Raw genomic sequence first — 12500 nt, forward strand, 5'->3', positions numbered from 1 at the left:
GACGGGTCATCCTTGCACCTCGCCCACTGCCCAGGGTCAAAAGCAATGTAGAAAGACAAAGCACATCCACAGCAAGGCCGATTCATTTAATTGGTGACTCCCTCTCTCCGTCCCCTCGTGCAGAAAAAAGAACCCGGGTAGAAATCCCTTCATGCTGCGTCAAAATATCATGTACACATATTCCCTCGTACCGCCACCCCCACCCACTGCCCCTCATGTGTCATAGCATCATCCATACACAACCATTCACCACTCACCACTATCTTCTGCCTTCTACCTACCTTCCTCCACAGAGATTCCCCTCTTTCTCAATCCCCCTTTTACCCCCATCTATCCATCTCATCCTAGATCGCCCCCTCATATTCACTCCTTCTACCTCTACCTTCCACACCTCTTTTATTAATCTTTCTTCACTCATTCTTCCCATGTATCCAAGCCATCCCAATACTCTTTCATCAATCCTATCTCCCAACTCCCTTTCCACCCCCGCTCTCTTCCTCACCTCCTCGTTCCTGACTCTATCCATCCTAGTAACCTCTAACATACTTCTCAGGTATTTCATCTTAAACACATTTAAAATCCTCCTTTCTTCATGTCTTATGTTCCTTGTTTCTTTTCCATATAGTGATGTCGGCACAATCACTACTTCATACAATCTCCTCTTTGCATCCATTCCCAAATGTCTATTTCTCATTACACTGTTTAATCGCCCAAGGTATTTACTCGCTTCTCTCAGTCTACATTCTACTTCCACCTGCACTCCTCCCTTTCCCGCCACATTCGCACAGAAGTATCTAAAGCTATCCACTTCCTCCAATCTCTCTCCCGTAATACTCACTTCCAACTTGCTGCCACATTCTCACTTGTCCATCTCATCACCTTACTTCTACCCACATTTATCTTTTGTTTCCTTATTTTGTACATCTTCCTAAACTCTGTCAATAACTTTCTTAATCCCTCCTCTGATGCTGCACAAGTGCAGTATCGTCAGCAAACAACAACTAGCTTATCTCCCATTTTCTCTATTTTCTTTAAACATCTCCAACCCTCAGCCTATTACCTTTGCATTTACCTCTTACACCATCAAATCCTTGTATTAATTGAACAGCTAAGGCGACATAACGCATCCCAGACGAAGTCCCACCTTTACCTCGAACCACGCACTCTCTCCATAACTAATCCTAACACAGGTTCTACTAGTCTCATAAAAAACTTTTGGTTGCTCTTAACAGCTTTCCAACTATCCCATATACAGGGTATCTGCAATACCTCCCACAGTGTCTTCCTGTCTACCCTGTAATAAGCCTTTTCCAAATCCATAAACGCCCCAAAAAATATCCTTACCTTTTCCTAAAGCTTTCTTACTACCTAACCACAAAAATCTGATCCACGCAACCCCTACCTGCCCTAAACCCACACTGTTCTCCACCAATGCACCTCTCCTAATCCTCTCAATCAAAATCTTCCTATAAGTCTTCCCAACTACACTTAACAAATTGATCACTCTGAAAGTACTACACTCACATTTGTCCCCTTTTCCTTTGTAAAGTGGAACTATACAGGCACTCCTCCAGTCTTCCGGCACTCTTCCCTTTTTTAGACACTTCATATGACACCGTTGTAACCCAGCTGCCTTACCTGCTTTCGTAATTCTAATAACTGCTTTCACCTCATCTTTCCTTATTTCTCCTCCATTTTCCTCATTCATCACAGTAATTTTCTTAGCACTCCCACTGCAACTGCCTTTCAATCCCTATCCTCTTTCACATTTAGCAACTCCCTTAAATATTCTGCCCATGTTCCAATTACTACCATCTCTCCTTCAGCACCTTTTAGCTGTTTTCTTTTGTTGGTTTGCCTCATCTTCCTCTTTTAATTTCCCTCTAAAACATTTTTTATTACTTTTAAAAAACCCTGTCATACCCTTACCCCATTCCACATCTCTCTTTTTTCCCTTCTTTATATTGTGCTTTACTTCTCCTCTTTTTTCTTTGTACCTCCCATATGATTCTCTCGTCCTATTTTGCAACCAAACTGTGAATGCTCGCTTCTTCTCTTCTACAACCTTCTTTGTTTCATCACCCCACCACTCACTACACTTCCTTCTACAGCATATCCTCCCATCTTCCTTTTCCACACACCAACTTTGCTCATCTTGTGACTCCGTCCTTAAACCATCCTTATTCTTTTTCCACTCCTAGTTCTACTCTATCCTTCAATTCTTCCTACTCCTTTCTCATTTTCTTCTTGTACTCCTTCTCCTTTTCATTCTTATTTAAGCAGTTTACTTTAAACGCTTCCCTACCTTCTGTCCTTTTCCTCTTTCTCCATCTATCCTCCACTCTCAATTTATCTTTCACCAAAAAATTATCTGATATTTCCCTACTTTCTCCCCCAAGAACATATACATCCAAAACTCTTCCTATTCTTCTCCTGGTTAGCATTATGTAGTCCAATTAACCTTTATCTTCCACCTTTCCATCCACCATTCTTTCCCATGCGTACTTATGCTTGGCTTTCTTTCTGAACACTGTATTTGCTATCATCAATTCTCCTTTTAGACACATCTCCACCATCAATTCTCCACCACAATTTTTTCCTGGTACTCCACGCTTCCCAAACACTCTGTCTATTGGTTCATCTCCTAATCTAGCATTAAGATCTCCCAATACCACTACATTGATATTTCTCCCTAAACCCTCTAAGCATTCATATCAATGTATCCAAAAAGCCTCCCTTTCGTCTACACTCTTCTTACTACCACGCCCATAAGTACTTACAAGAACCACATCTCTCTTCCCAGTTTCAACTTTAACCACATTAGCCTTGAAGAAACCTCCTTCCAATACAACACACGTTTACCTATGTCTTAATTTATCATATATATATATATATATATATATATATATATATATATATATATATATATATATATATATATATATATAAACCACAAGAAAGATGGGGGTGTTCTGTTGTACGTTAAAAGCAATGTCCATGCCTGTGTTTTAGTGAAAGTTAAACAGGATGCATATGATAATCTGTGGGTAGAATTAAACCAAACAAATGGCCAAAAAAATGAATGTAGGTGTAATATATAGGCCAAAAACATTATCATTAGCAGACGACAAACTGTTGTTTCAAGAATTGTCTAGTTTCTGCAACCGGGACTTATTGATAATGGGTGATTTCAATTTTAATGACATTGATTGGATGACCCTTGAACATGTCCATATAGGTAGTCGCTTGATAGATTTTCTCGGTGACAGTTACTTAGTTCAGCATGTAAAAGAGCCCACAAGATATGGAAATTTACTCGGTCTATTGATCACTAGCCGCGAAAGCATGATAACCGATGTAGAAGTTGGTGAAACTATTGCAAATAGCGATCACAACTTGGATTCAAACTGCTAAAATTATTTAGAATAGATACTTGTGTATCTAAAATACCCGATTTATCAAAGCTAAGTTCATAGGACTACGTCAGGAGTTTCAGCTTACAGATTGGGAGGCAAAATTTAGCGTCTTGCAAAACTCCTATCTAGCCAACTTGGAACTATCAGTGATGCGCATCTAAGAAACTCATCAGATTTCATACAACGTCTCCAACGTTTAAAATTCAATAGTAAGAAACTGGCCAGCTATGGCGTTAAATCCCTCTACACAAACGTCAACACTGAAGGGGCCCGCTGTAAAACGGGCAATCAACAATATCAATGATGACGAGTTTCCAGTTAACAAACATGCTTACCTAAAATTAGTGTAATTATGTGTCAACTTTGGAGCCTTTACATTTGAACATCAAGAATTCAAACAAATTAGAGGCTTGGGCATGGGATCTCCTTTATCAGCGGTAATGGTGTCACTATTTATGGAATGTTTGGAAGCAGATCACTTCAAGCGAATTATGGGAAGATGAAGTTCCTGGTTCCGGTATGTGGATGACATACTGATCGTCATGCCAGATAACACACGGAAAGATGATAAACTCTGAAGACTCAACAGTATAGACAGCAGCATAGAATTGACAGTAGAAATGAAGACTGACAAGAAATTACCTTTTCTGGACACAGTAATTCACCGAATGGACGACACTATCAAATTTTCTGTATACAGGAAACCGACCAACAAGGATGACTTTATACACTACCAGTCAGCGCACAGCGAAGAAACGAAATGGGAAATAGTCATAGGATTTTTCTAAGGGCAATGCGAATATGTAGTGCAGAATTTCTTGTAGACGAATATAAATATATCATCGAAGCGTTTAAGAAACTAAAATACCCAGAATGATTGCTTCACAAATAAAAAAGAAAAGCCGTTGAAAATGCCGTAAGAAAGAAAACAGAAGATAAAATCACGATCGAACATATCTCGGTACCATTTTCGAAAAAAAAAAAGCCAAGTCCATAGAAACTCTTTTGCGAACAACAGGCGTTAAGATAGCGTACACATCAGGTAAGAAAATTGGAGATTAGGTGAAACCCGGAACAGTAAATAAAAAGAATGAAAGCAGTGTAGTATACAAAATTCCATGCAAGGGATGTCCACGAGCTTACATTGGCGAGTCATCACGTGGCATAGAAAAACGAATTCAAGAACACAAAAATGACATCAAACACCACAGATCTCACAACTCATTGGTCGTACACATAGATAAACACGGACACCTTCCAGACTGGCAAAACACGAAAATTATCAATAAAGGATTCGATAAGAAAACAAAAAAAAAAAACAAAAAAACAGTGAAGCAGCGCACATCTTACAGAAAACACCAACCTAGTTAGAACAACCGAAAAAATCATAATAGCGGACACAAAATCAACAAGACACAATCCCACAAGAAGACATAATCCCACGATGAGCAATAATCCCCCCATGACAACCAGCGAGACTAAATCCCCGGAGCTCTTGTACGTAAGGCGAGAGGTATGTACGTTTGTCTTTCTCTCTAAGGAAGGCATACAACCGAAACATAAGGGAATAAAGTACCCCGCCCTCATTCTGAGTTTTCCTACGCCAAATTTACTCAAATTTGTCAACTCTGATCCAATATCTATATATGTATATATTATATATATATATATATATATATATATATGTGTGTGTGTGTGTGTGTGTGTGTGTGTGTGTGTGTGTGTGTGTGTGTGTGTGTGTGTGTGTGTGTGTATATATAATTGTTTGTTTTGCTATAATTTATCTGCAGGTTTATTATTATTTCCTTCATTCTCATTTATTATTAGTTATATTTATCATTATTTACTATTTACCTGTTTGTTTATTAGTTACCTATACCTATGCTTATATCTATGTATTTTATTTATTATTTACATTATTATAGTTTCTATTTATTATATATATATACATATATATACATATATGTATATATATGCATACATATACACATACGTATACATGAATATATATATATATATATATATATATATATATATGCTAATAAGAACACGGGTACGTGTGTTCACTTTTGCAAAGTAGACCACTTGGAAATGAAATGAAAGTGGTACAACACCTACCCTACAGCCCTGACCTAGCCCCTTGCAACATCTTCCTGTTCTCATGCATGAAAGACAGCCTCAGGGGAATCAGATTCCAGTCAATAGAGGAGCTGAAGCAGTCATCGGAAAGTTACCTGAAGGGACTACTAAAAAAGGACTTTGAGGAGGTCTTCCAGGATTGGGAGAGACGTATGCAGAATTGTGTAGATGCGAGAGGCAATTATTTTGAAGGAGACAAAGTTTTGTAAGCTTATGAAAATAGTGTCTCTCCTGACATTTTCTCATTACTTATTGAGCAAGGGAGTACATATACATATACATATACATATACATATACATATATATATAAAATACATACATATTATATATACATACATATATATATATATGTATGTATATATATATGAGAGAGAATGTGGGTGGGGAAGGGCAAACGAAGATGTGTTAGGAATAGAGTTTAATGTCCTAACGTTGCGACCAACTTGGTCTTCTTCAGAGGACTACAGCATTACAGACGGATCACAATTCTTATATTCGTAGTGAGAGGGAACCCGCCAAGGTATGAGCGTCATGTTTTCCCTTTGGCTAACGATTTAATTATTAGGACACTTGCTGCTTTCGAGAGGCATTTAAATCCGTCTCTGTCGTTGTTGTTCTTGTTGGCGGCGATATGTGCAGCTTCCACAGTTTTTCTCATTTTCTTCTCAAATCCCTCGTGTAGAATTTCTGCGTTGTTCCAATCAGGTAGATGTCCACATTTGTCCAGGTGACGAACCAGGGAGTTAGATGTTCTATGAGCCCTGAGATCGTTTTTGTGCTCATTCAAGCGTTTATTGAACCCTCGACCTGACTCACCGAAATAAGATGATGGACAACCGTTGCATGGAATACGGTAAATGACACTGAGATTATTACGCATATTATTATGTTTCTTAAATATTTTTCCTATTTTATTGGAAGATATTTTTGCTATATTTATTCCACCTTTTAACAAATAATCATCAATATCTATGGTGTTTATAGAATTAGGGACAGAAATAAAATGAGACTTATCCTTTCCCGGGGTCCGGACGTTTGAGCCATCGTAGATCTTCTTGGCTTTCCTCGTTGTCCTGGTGATCAAACCTCCGGGGTATTTCAGCTTCCTAAAGGTATTCTTGATGTAAGTAAGTTCATCCTCTAGGAATTCTTCACTGCAGATACGAAAAGCTCTGAGAAAGAAACCTATTAGAACACCCGTTTTAACACGTCTGCTGTGTGCTGAAAAATAATGGACAAAGTCGTCCCTATTGGTGGGTTTCCTGTACACCGAGAAACTTACCTGTTGAGAACCTCTGTGTATCAACGTGTCTAAAAATGGTAAACTACACTCTTTTTCTAGTTCAACTGTGAATTGGATGTCTTTATTCACAGCGTTGAGTCTTCTCAACTTATTTTCTATATTAGTTCTTTTTGGCATCACCACGATTATGTCATCCACGTACCTTAACCAAGTGGTACCTCTTCCCATGATGTTGATGTATTTGTCCATTTCTAATACTTCCATGAATAAACATGCCATGACAGCAGATAATGGACTCCCCATTGCGAGACCTCTAATCTGTTTAAATTCAATGTTGTTAAACATAAAATATCCAAATTTGACACACATGGAAATAAGTTTTATATAATCAGATCTTGGGACAGGAAGGATATCATCATCGATATCTGTTGTTACTTTCTTCACTGCTTCTAGGGCATCAAAAATAGAAACATTTGTGAATAACGCTGTTATATCGAAGCTTGCCAACTTTTTATCACTTACATTTAGATCTTTAAGTCTCTGGATCAGGTCGGAAGAATTTCTTAAATGGGCCCCGCTGATGGAACCGATGACGTTGGAAAGGGGTTTTGCCAGACATTTCGCTAGCCTGTGCGGAGCGCTACCAATCCCTGAAGTTATGGGCCTCATGGGGATATTTACCTTATGTACTTTAGGTAGACCGTGCATTAACGGGGGTTTTGGAGCTTCTTCTAGTAATCCTAACAACTTTTTTCCCCTGGTTGATTTACGTAGGATTTTTCTCGCTTCTGTGTTAAATCTTGCTGATTCTATATCAGCGTTGCCGGCCGGTTGTCTTTCGTATGTTGATTCATCATTCAAAAGATCGGACATTTTGTCCAGATAGTCAATTTTATTTAAAGACTTAAAGATCTAAATGTAAGTGATAAAAAGTTGGCAAGCTTCGATATAACAGCGTTATTCACAAATGTTTCTATTTTTGATGCCCTAGAAGCAGTGAAGAAAGTAACAACAGATATCGATGATGATATCCTTCCTGTCCCAAGATCTGATTATATAAAACTTATTTCCATGTGTGTCAAATTTGGATATTTTATGTTTAACAACATTGAATTTAAACAGATTAGAGGTCTCGCAATGGGGAGTCCATTATCTGCTGTCATGGCATGTTTATTCATGGAAGTATTAGAAATGGACAAATACATCAACATCATGGGAAGAGGTACCACTTGGTTAAGGTACGTGGATGACATAATCGTGGTGATGCCAAAAAGAACTAATATAGAAAATAAGTTGAGAAGACTCAACGCTGTGAATAAAGACATCCAATTCACAGTTGAACTAGAAAAAGAGTGTAGTTTACCATTTTTAGACACGTTGATACACAGAGGTTCTCAACAGGTAAGTTTCTCGGTGTACAGGAAACCCACCAATAGGGACGACTTTGTCCATTATTTTTCAGCACACAGCAGACGTGTTAAAACGGGTGTTCTAATAGGTTTCTTTCTCAGAGCTTTTCGTATCTGCAGTGAAGAATTCCTAGAGGATGAACTTACTTACATCAAGAATACCTTTAGGAAGCTGAAATACCCCGGAGGTTTGATCACCAGGACAACGAGAAAAGCCAAGAAGATCTACGATGGCTCAAACGTCCGGACCCCGGGAAAGGATAAGTCTCATTTTATTTCTGTCCCTAATTCTATAAACACCATAGATATTGATGATTATTTGTTAAAAGGTGGAATAAATATAGCAAAAATATCTTCCAATAAAATAGGAAAAATATTTAAGAAACATAATAATATGCGTAATAATCTCAGTGTCATTTACCGTATTCCATGCAACGGTTGTCCATCATCTTATTTCGGTGAGTCAGGTCGAGGGTTCAATAAACGCTTGAATGAGCACAAAAACGATCTCAGGGCTCATAGAACATCTAACTCCCTGGTTCGTCACCTGGACAAATGTGGACATCTACCTGATTGGAACAACGCAGAAATTCTACACGAGGGATTTGAGAAGAAAATGAGAAAAACTGTGGAAGCTGCACATATCGCCGCCAACAAGAACAACAACGACAGAGACGGATTTAAATGCCTCTCGAAAGCAGCAAGTGTCCTAATAATTAAATCGTTAGCCAAAGGGAAAACATGACGCTCATACCTTGGCGGGTTCCCTCTCACTACGAATATAAGAATTGTGATCCGTCTGTAATGCTGTAGTCCTCTGAAGAAGACCAAGTTGGTCGCAACGTTAGGACATTAAACTCTATTCCTAACACATCTTCGTTTGCCCTTCCCCACCCACATTCTCTCTCATTTGTCTGAAATAATTTTAAATATGTCGAGAGGTGGTGGAAGAGGTGAGATGTGGAAGGAATACAGCAGAAGGCAGCGGATCACAAGCCTTACACTCCGTAGGAGATTTCTCCTGAATTGCCTCGATGAGATGGTTCTCCCTAGATCGGCTCCAAAACAGCTAAGAAGTGATGAACACCCATTCACAGACAGCGCCAGGACATACTTAGAGGAATCCTGTGAAACGTTACAGGACAAATTGGACGAAATCAGCGATGGTAAGAGAAAGGTAACTTTACCCTTCTGGCTGGTAAGTAGATTAAATAAGGATTATGTTGTACTAGAACAAAAACTTAAACGTAGGCTACTTTGGTTATGTAATAACAGTGATTGGAACAAATTGGAAAGGAATGACTTTGTGACCAACCTTTCAGACAGACAGCTATCTAAAGACGAGAAATTGGTACTGTCTCTGGGACTTAAATTTGATATAGGAGGAAAAGGTAAGGACTACAAGAGAAATGTGAACAATAATTATAAATGGTCTGAGAACGAAGTTGATAAAGGTTTCACCCAAGGGGTAATAACATGTTACCAAGCCTTGGCCGATTGTAATCGTTATGTTATTCCCAAAAGATTTAGAGAAGTCCTTCAGACTTTGAGTAATGATAATGACATTATTATCACCCACGCCGACAAAGGCGGCGGAGTAATTATTTTAAATAAAATTGACTATCTGGACAAAATGTCCGATCTTTTGAATGATGAATCAACATACGAAAGACAACCGGCCGGCAACGCTGATATAGAATCAGCAAGATTTAACACAGAAGCGAGAAAAATCCTACGTAAATCAACCAGGGGAAAAAAGTTGTTAGGATTACTAGAAGAAGCTCCAAAACCCCCGTTAATGCACGGTCTACCTAAAGTACATAAGGTAAATATCCCCATGAGGCCCATAACTTCAGGGATTGGTAGCGCTCCGCACAGGCTAGCGAAATGTCTGGCAAAACCCCTTTCCAACGTCATCGGTTCCATCAGCGGGGCCCATTTAAGAAATTCTTCCGACCTGATCCAGAGACTTAAAGATCTAAATGTAAGTGATAAAAAAAAGTTGGCAAGCTTCGATATAACAGCGTTATTCACAAATGTTTCTATTTTTGATGCCCTAGAAGCAGTGAAGAAAGTAACAACAGATATCGATGATGATATCCTTCCTGTCCCAAGATCTGATTATATAAAACTTATTTCCATGTGTGTCAAATTTGGATATTTTATGTTTAACAACATTGAATTTAAACAGATTAGAGGTCTCGCAATGGGGAGTCCATTATCTGCTGTCATGGCATGTTTATTCATGGAAGTATTAGAAATGGACAAATACATCAACATCATGGGAAGAGGTACCACTTGGTTAAGGTACGTGGATGACATAATCGTGGTGATGCCAAAAAGAACTAATATAGAAAATAAGTTGAGAAGACTCAACGCTGTGAATAAAGACATCCAATTCACAGTTGAACTAGAAAAAGAGTGTAGTTTACCATTTTTAGACACGTTGATACACAGAGGTTCTCAACAGGTAAGTTTCTCGGTGTACAGGAAACCCACCAATAGGGACGACTTTGTCCATTATTTTTCAGCACACAGCAGACGTGTTAAAACGGGTGTTCTAATAGGTTTCTTTCTCAGAGCTTTTCGTATCTGCAGTGAAGAATTCCTAGAGGATGAACTTACTTACATCAAGAATACCTTTAGGAAGCTGAAATACCCCGGAGGTTTGATCACCAGGACAACGAGGAAAGCCAAGAAGATCTACGATGGCTCAAACGTCCGGACCCGGGAAAGGATAAGTCTCATTTTATTTCTGTCCCTAATTCTATAAACACCATAGATATTGATGATTATTTGTTAAAAGGTGGAATAAATATAGCAAAAATATCTTCCAATAAAATAGGAAAAATATTTAAGAAACATAATAATATGCGTAATAATCTCAGTGTCATTTACCGTATTCCATGCAACGGTTGTCCATCATCTTATTTCGGTGAGTCAGGTCGAGGGTTCAATAAACGCTTGAATGAGCACAAAAACGATCTCAGGGCTCATAGAACATCTAACTCCCTGGTTCGTCACCTGGACAAATGTGGACATCTACCTGATTGGAACAACGCAGAAATTCTACACGAGGGATTTGAGAAGAAAATGAGAAAAACTGTGGAAGCTGCACATATCGCCGCCAACAAGAACAACAACGACAGAGACGGATTTAAATGCCTCTCGAAAGCAGCAAGTGTCCTAATAATTAAATCGTTAGCCAAAGGGAAAACATGACGCTCATACCTTGGCGGGTTCCCTCTCACTACGAATATAAGAATTGTGATCCGTCTGTAATGCTGTAGTCCTCTGAAGAAGACCAAGTTGGTCGCAACGTTAGGACATTAAACTCTATTCCTAACACATCTTCGTTTGCCCTTCCCCACCCACATTCTCTCTCATTTGTCTGAAATAATTTTAAGTATATATATATGTATGTATATATATGTATATATATGTATGTATGTATATATATGTATGTAAATATATGTATGTATATATATGTATGTATATATGTGTGTTTATATATGTATGTAAATGTATATGTATATATATATATATGTATATATATGTATGTATGTATATATATATATATATATGTATATATGTATATATATATATGTATGTATATATATATATATGTATATATATATATATATGTATATATATATATATATATATATATATATGTATATATATGTATATATATATGTATATATATATGTATATATATATATATGTATATATATATGTATTCACATCCATATATGTTTGTATATTATGAATATATATATATATATATATACATATATATGTATATATGTATATATATATATACATATACATATATATACATATAAAGATATACATATGTATATATATATGTATGTATGCATGTATATATACATATATATATACATATACATATACATATAAAGATATATATATATATATATATATATATATATATATATACATATGTCAAGTAACGTAGATGTCGTAACACAAGAGTAAAATAGAACTTAAACCCACTCTCGGAGAAAGATGAGCTGAGATACAGAGTAAACCGTATATTTCCTCTCCAGCAGTTACAATTATTGGGTACTTATATACAGAGGAGGAAGCTACAATAGGGAACTCAGTAAGCCTCAGGTCACGTGCCCTGTGTGAGGTCGAACGTTTCGTCCTCTGGAGATGAATGTATTAACTGCCATACTAGTAATGGCATCTGGTGACCATTGACATTTAGAATTGATCTAATTTAGGAACTGTTTTATCAATGAGGACTCAATAAATTTTCTTTAAAAC

Source organism: Oratosquilla oratoria, chromosome 35 (assembly GCF_046742065.1).
Source record: "Oratosquilla oratoria isolate Oo_2021 chromosome 35, ASM4674206v1, whole genome shotgun sequence".
Lineage (NCBI taxonomy): Eukaryota > Metazoa > Arthropoda > Malacostraca > Stomatopoda > Squillidae > Oratosquilla > Oratosquilla oratoria.